Raw genomic sequence first — 6,000 nt, 5'->3', positions numbered from 1 at the left:
TATTAATTATGTTTGTAACCCACTCTTTTATAAATATTCTCATTAATCATGCTAAATAAACTAACCACAAAATAATTTATATAATAAAAATAAAGACTGTTTTTTTTATACTGTTTTTCAAATTTTATTTTGATGTTCTTTCGAGCATTTACTGAATATAAGCATTGCAAGGATAATAGCTAGAATTGCAGTAATTTTCCCAATTTCTTCATTGTCTAAGCATTCGTTCTGTAGCGCACTTATCGTCATCAAATTTGTGTAATGAAAAATTGAACTGTCTATATTCAAATGATTATACGATTTTTTATTGTTAAGTTTTTACTATATACAAATATAATACAATTCACAACACTTCTATTTTAATGTTGTTCTGATAGATGAGTTCTTCACTTCACTCGTTCTGTAGTTAACTTGAAGAGTCTGTATTGTAATCTCACTTGATGTAATCTGACGGTATCGCGTATCGCATACTATGCTCCGTTTATATAGTTGCAATCAACAGTCTAGCAAATTCTAGAACTGTCACGTATGTATGTTACATTGCATATATTGTACTTGTAATTGTTAATGTACAGTCTAACAAATTCTAGAACTGTCACGTATGTTCTATCGCATATATTGTATATGTTTTCTATCTTTGTTTACGTAATTTAAAATGATATTGTTTATTTCTTTTTGGAATTGTCTAGATGATATTTGTTTTTAAGATAGTACTGTATATGTGTGTCAGGTTAATTGTTAACACCACAGTTCAATTAGATCTAATTTAACTGTTGGCTGACTGCCTACTCGATCATTATTCAAAAACTACTGGGTCGATTTCAATGATATTTAATTTGTTTAAAACACAATAGTAAACTTGAACACAAATAAACCAAAGTAAATACAAATTTTTTACACTAACATTTTTTATGTTTATTTACTTGAAAACAGAAGGTTTGAGTAAAGTAAAGTTTGTTGTCAAATAGTTGCTGTCTCCTCATAGACAGCAATATTTTTCAAGAAACTGAACTGAAGAGATCTGCTAGGTATACATATTGTCTGTGAGGTACAACAATTTACCCTACATATGATTGAAACGATTGCTTCTACATAAAAATTATGAAGTAACTACAGTTTCTCTACAGAAAAATAAAAACGCAATGTTCAAATGATAAAATTATTTAATTTAGTTGTCATATTTTAAATAATTATAACCATAGATAATAAATATTTATGTCTATGATTATAACTACTAAAATTAGAGTTAGTGGTATAAATTACACAATTTACTCAAATTTTTACCAAAAACCTGTTTTTAATTACCCCAAATATTAGCAAAAAAGGTTAAGGCCAATTATTTTTTTTTTTATTGTTGTGTTTATTTAAAGTTACTGTTTACTACTAAGTTACATATTAGCAGATTAGTTTCATCGATTTTAACAATTTGATCGTTTGGAGGCAATGGCGTTCTTCGTTGAGTGTCGTTGAAAGGTCCGTTGGAATGCTTATTTGTTTACATGGGATGTTGTTACGGACGTAGATTGCCACTCCGCCGCTAGCGTGTGGGGTAATTCGGTTTTTGAAGAAACTGGTGTGACTTTTTAGGCTAGTGTGGTTGTTGTCTTTGAAGTGGGTTTCTTGAATGCAGATGATGTCAGGGTTACTATTGGAGATCAGAAGTTTGAGATGTTCGCAGCGCGCAATTAGTCCCTTGAGGTTCCATTGAAGAATCTTCATGTATAGGTATTTAACCTATTTGTTCAAGGAATAGGGAGAGGATAGGGGGATTGGTGAAGAAAGAAGTGGGATGAAAGACGGGAGGGGGAGGGGAGATGAGACTTGCATTCATAAGGTCTGTTTCGGATTCGGATCCAGGTGGCTGTCCGGTTTTATCAACGGGAGGAAAGGTGAACTCCTCGGTAATTCTGTTTCTTAACCTTGTGAATTTAGTTTTGGACCCTCTATTTGGTAAGTTGTTGTAAGTAAGTTGAGATTTGTCAGCATGGACCTGATCACGATTGGATCTAGTTTGCATTCATCAAACACCTCCTTTAGGGAGTCTGCGTTGACACTTTTGTCGAAAAGGTTTTAGAGATGGTCGAAGTCGTATTTATATTTTGCCGCGTTTTTCAGGATTTCTTCATTGATTATAGGGGGAATTATAAATGTTGTTGCAGGACTATGATCTCTGCCAGATTTGACCTTTTTGGGGTTGGCTGTTTGCAAGTTGCTGGGTGCTGTTCTTACGGTCTTTCTAGTAGGAATGTTCTACTAACCCAGGTGGTTTGTTTCCTAGAGGTGCAGAAGGGGGTCATGTTCAATGGCCACATATTTTATTGCATTCTACGTTTCATTTGAAGTGCAAAAAAAATTGAGAGTGTTCATAATAAAACACATAGTCGTTAAACTGACATGTTTAAGGAGAAGGTCTGAGAAAACGGTTTATGTTTTGTAGTCCAGTATGAGCATTCAATTTTACTAATATTTATTAAACATTTCTGTAAAAATTTGCCGGTGTTTGATAAATTTTCATACCCACGTTTCCGACATGTTGGGAATGGAGTTTTACAAACATTTCAAACAGCTGTATCCCTGCGGAAAATCATCGAATTTGGAACTTCGGATCACCCAGTCGAAAGTTCTGAGGTAACAACCATTAAAAAAAAAATACAGTCGAATTTCTTTCATTTTCTTTTATTTGTAACATCTTTTACTGTACTATGATTATTTAACAATTGAAAATATTTAGAGATGCCAAAAATATGAATGAATAAATAAGTATTATGTATAGATTTGAAATACTATATAAGAAGTAAGTACCCCACCTTAAAACAAAACATTTGCAACTATTTGAATGTTGGGAAATAATTAAATGAGTTTATAAGTAGTACGTATGTTTGTAAACATTTTACTAACAACTAATATAATGAAAATAAAATGATTGTATACCTATAAACGTGATGTTAAGACTTCCACTATTAATAATATTTTAACTTCGCGATAATAGGGTTATGCTATAATACCATTCCACACACAAATATTTTATTCTTTAATTTGTGTGCAGAACTACAATTTTTATTTATTTTTTATAATTTAATGTAATATTTATAATAGCATTTGAAGTTGTATAACGAGTAATTTATTGTTAAGTGAATTTTTATTTGTTGAAGTTTTTTTTATTTATTTGTGAAAATTTATTGTTATGGTTTTTTAACAATTTTGTATTTTTAAGTCAATGAACTAAATAATTTTGTGTGTTCAAAATTTGGATCAGCAATTCATATTGGAAATGCGATTTAATTGATTGTTAAACGGTAAGCATTTATATACAATTTATTATTACTTTTAGTTATCGGTCGAGGTGTTATTTAAGAGTACATAAAACCCATATTTTGATTAAATATCTTCTTTAGGTATTTTTTATTTTGTTCGAAGTGTTTCATATATATTGAGGGTGTTTTCCACCCTCTGAAGATAGTTGTTATACATATGGCTGAAATAAATATCATAGAAAATAAAAATTATAAGTAACTTCGTTTATTATTATTATTTTTTTTATTTTTTATTTCTATTTAAGAAATCTCAAATTAAACTTAAAAACATCATTTATTTAACATTTTTATGTATGCAAAGACTCGATTCATGATTTATAAATTGAATAATTAAAGTAAAATTTTTCTAAAAGTATAACAAATAACTCATTTATGGCCGAAAGATCGCCATAAAAATAATGAAAACACTGATTATCGGTGTATAGACAGAGTATTTCAACAATTGTTTATTTTCACTTATTTAAATAAATATTGAAGATTAAAAAAATTGTCTTAAAGCACGGAAAACGTTTCTTAATAATCAAATTTAACTTTATTAATCCTACAAAAGACAAGTAATGTTTTTAAATATAATTTGATATTCATTTCACAAAAATAGCAAAAATAATAATTCCAATAAATAAATTATCAGAGGTATTTCATTATCGAAATGTAAGAACAATGACGTTTAAGTACTTTTATTTCCAAATATTATAATCTAATATCTCGAAAATATTTATGTGATCTATTTGTTCATTTTTATGAAAAGATGTTTTACTGAACCATTTCATTTTGAAATTTCATTTTATTCATTTTTGTATTATGTTATCCTGAGTATTATTTCTTTTAAATGCTTCTAATCTCAAATGAAAATAAATAATGGAGTAGGATGATTGTCAAAACACCCTGTAAGTACCCTTTTATAGATAAGGTAAAAAAATTTAGTAATATAAAATGACCAAATCTTTGAACCAATTTTTTTACGAAACTGATACATTTGAATCACTAACTAGAGGAGAGTGGGTGTAAAAAAGTCATTCTTCGAATAAGGCATTTAAATTTTTTGGAACATTTCTGAACGAACCTTTAACAGCTGTTTGAGGTTTCTTAGAGTTTTATGAACGGCGTCATTTATTGTTGCTATTTTTAAAAACTAAAACAGCTACGAAAAACTTTCATTAAAATTAAAAAATTAGAATCAATGATCTCACTATTGGAATCTACTTAAAAATTTTTCACTCTCCATCTAATCTGGTTTTGGAGAAAATGGCAACTTAAGTTTTGGACTAATTGGCGCCTTCAGAAAACAATACAGAAGACATTAAAGCTTCTTCTTTGATATTTATTTCCCTTCTTTATATCGTGTGAATAATATCGAGTTCACAGACAGGCGGACAAATAAAAATGAACTAATTAGGTGATTATCAAATTTCTAAGCATCACAAACTTGGGATTAAACTTAATATATTCTGATATTTGTCGTATATACAAGCTATAGAATTTGATTCTCAGCAAAGTAAATGTAAGGTATTTAAACAGTTAACTCTCTAAGTTGTTATTTTCATTTATTTAAAATTGGAACATGTATTTTTTTATTCCACATTATAATATTTAAAAAAACATTCTGGCGGAATTTTTTTTTTAACATAATTATTATGCGCACGGAAGAAACATATTAATTTTATTATCAGAAGAAAAATGATAATTTTAATATTTCTAAATATACAAATTAATTCGATGATTTACAATTTTTTTATAAAAATTTACAACATAAGTAAACATTATTTAATTTCTTATTTTACCTTCAACACCCACGGAAAAGCAAATTTAAAATTATTGAAACCTTTTTTAACCGAATTTTCATGTCATTCAAAATTGAAGTTTGAGGAAAAATAATTTCTAAATGGTAAATGTTCTTTTATTATACGGAGAAGAAACCTATTGTTGACCTCTGCAACTTGGTTTTTTTTAATGGAAACACATATTTTTAACAGATCATTAAGTCTTTGTCAACTTTTTCAAAAAAGCCACTTTTGTTTGAAATATTTTTTCCTCGATCTCAATTTTTGATACCTATCTTCTTTTGAGTTATTCGAAAATTATTATCAAAATCATTCATCAGCAAATACTGAAAATTATAATTTATGATTAATTTATTTTACAAATTTCTTATTTTTTGTCGGTTAACAAATTGCTTTTGCCAGGAAATTTATTTTCTGTATACTATTTCTATGATTTTAAATCGGGTACCGAAATTAAGGACTAAAATAAAAATATTTCAAATCAAACTTGCTCTTTTTATGACAGAAAATATCTGTTTACGACAAACGAAATACAGTGTTAACTTAACTTAACTATTAAACGAGTTTTTTAAATTTTAGTTTTAACATTCCGTTTTGGTAATACTAAGGTGAACTTTTTCAAAAATGGAAAACAAAATTTGTCTCCTGTTTTCCTTGAAAAATACTCAACAAAAATGAATTTCTATGAGTTTTACAAGATAGTAAGTAATAGTTGTGACAGCAAAACACCCCCACCAAAATGCGTATTTTCACAAAATACTGAATGGATTCGTTTTTCCATCATTTTTTCATATTTGTCCCCATAAAATTTGCACGCGCCCACCCTCTTATTAAAAGTTATTACACAGTTAAAATTTATGACATAAGCACCCCTAGATGCAAATTTTTATAAAATGAAGATGTCA

General features: G+C 28.3%; 1 protein-coding gene across 1 annotated transcript in view; it reads left to right on the top strand.

Moving 5' to 3' along the window:
• Positions 1 to 3,180: 3,180 nt before the first annotated feature.
• Positions 3,181 to 6,000, top strand: part of LOC123305397 (ABC transporter G family member 20-like) — a 46,706-nt gene continuing 43,886 nt past the window's right edge. Inside the window, exon 1 of the mRNA XM_044887101.1 lies at positions 3,181 to 3,296. The gene's annotated coding sequence lies outside the window, so the exon portion shown is untranslated. The remainder of the gene's footprint in view (positions 3,297 to 6,000) is intronic.

The sequence above is a fragment of the Chrysoperla carnea genome, chromosome 1 (assembly GCF_905475395.1).
Source record: "Chrysoperla carnea chromosome 1, inChrCarn1.1, whole genome shotgun sequence".
In the NCBI taxonomy this organism is placed as follows: domain Eukaryota; kingdom Metazoa; phylum Arthropoda; class Insecta; order Neuroptera; family Chrysopidae; genus Chrysoperla; species Chrysoperla carnea.
Note: the sequence above shows the minus strand (reverse complement) of the source record. Positions and strands in the feature narration are given on the sequence as shown.